A 1,916-nucleotide genomic window follows, 5' to 3' on the forward strand; every position below is an offset into this window, starting at 1 on the left:
TGTGAAAGTTGCTAATACAAATAAAAAATTCAGAAAATATGTAAAGAATATATATAAAAAACCAGAAAATGTATAAATATATATTTATATAACATAGAAAAAAAGATATACAAGTAGCTCTTGTGGGGACTACTGGAACATCATGGCTAAGAGCATGCATGGTCTTTGGAGTCCAGCAGATCTGGCCTTGCATTTTAGCAGTTGCCTTGGTCTAATTCTTTAACGTGAAAATGTGGATAACACCAGTACTGTCCTTACGGTTTTGTTGTTTGGACTAAGTGATAGAATGTATGTAAATCACTTCACCCTGTCTCACAGTTACTCTCATTAAATTAGGTGAGGATGAGGATTACTGAGTTGTGACGGGCTGAATCTGCTTATGGTTCCATCGGTCAGAATTTGCAAGTGTGCAGGTAAGATAACTGCTCATGTTTTTTATGTTACAAAGTGAAACGTTTACTTTGATTCCATGTAGTTAAATTGCTTTTTAGTTGAGTTGGATTTGCTAACTGGGCGGCGTGGAGAAGAGCTGAGCAGATGGGGCACAGGTTCCCTTCCCTGCTCTAATGAGAGCAGCTTCTTATCAATCAGTCTGTGTTGGGCTTCCATACTGAGTGTGTTACAGGACGAAGGTTCTGCTGTTAAAGCATGTGCTCTAATACCCCAAATGATCCTGTTCAGCAAATCTTGACAATGGAAGGCTTCAAACACATTGTCTCTCAAAAATATGCACATTTAGGGCTGGCCCGGTGGCGCACTCGGTAGAGTGTGGCGCTTGGGAGTGTGGCGGCACTCCCGCCCAGGGTTTGGATCCCATATAGAGACCAGTCCGCTGAGCGTGGTGCGGGCGCGACACCGAGGGTTGTGATCCCATTACCGGTCACGAAAAAAGACAAAAAGGAAAAAAAAAATATGCACATTTATATTTCATGTTGTGTATTTTTCACTTATGAGAATGAAGTGGAAGCTTAATCACCTGCCATAGCCCAGGGTTCCTGAAGCTTTAGGTATGTTAAAAGATAAAAATTACTAGAGATAAAAGAACACAAAGTGAAAAAGTTTTATGCCAAGTAGAAAACTTGCTGCAGCACAGAATACAGTAGGTTCTTGGGGAGAAGACAGGGGTAGAGCTTTTAAAGCTGAAAGATGGCAGACTCTCTATTTTGTCACGGGAGGTAGGCACCCCCCCTACCTGTTTCATTGGCCGATTGGCTGGAGATAAGTGGGCTTTGTCAGTGTGGAAGCCCTGGGCTAGTTGGAAGTGAGCTGCTGGTTGAGGGTGCAGTGCTCAGGGGCATCTGCTGGGCATGAGATCCCACTGGGGGTGGTGGTGTCTGCTTATCTCAGGCTGTGTCAGCTGGCTGGGTGGCCAGGGCACGCTTATCCCCTGGTTCCAGTGACAGTGGGGCCAGCTCCATGGGTGAAGATCCTGGCATTTTACCCTCACTTTATGGTGATCAGCAACTCCCTCTCCACCTCCTTCTCCTCCTCTCCCACCCCATTAAGTTGTGAATATAGCACCAAGAAGAGCTTAAAGGACTCTCCACTCTCCTACTTGTTGAATCAATGTTTTTAAAGGTAGTCTCTTTTTCTTTGGCCTGGCTTCAAGTTCTTGTGCCTAGCAGTGGCTGGAGGATGGGGAAGGATGGGCCCACTGTATTCGCCACCCTCCCTCCAGGGTACCTAGCATTTCGAATCCTGAGCCCTTGATGGGTCCTGCCTGGCAGACCTGCTCCCTGGCAGGTCCTGCTCTCTTGCAGCATATTTATTCTAGGTGGTGTCTTCCTCTTCTACACTTGGCAGTGGTCACTGCCCCATTTACCTCCTGTCTTCTTCACATTTCTTGAAAACACTTGTCCACTGGTCCCTCTTCTCATTTTCTTCATTATGGTATTTTATGACTTTGTTATAATTTA

Source organism: Galeopterus variegatus, unplaced genomic scaffold, assembly GCF_000696425.1.
Source record: "Galeopterus variegatus unplaced genomic scaffold, G_variegatus-3.0.2 Scaffold1965, whole genome shotgun sequence".
NCBI lineage: Eukaryota > Metazoa > Chordata > Mammalia > Dermoptera > Cynocephalidae > Galeopterus > Galeopterus variegatus.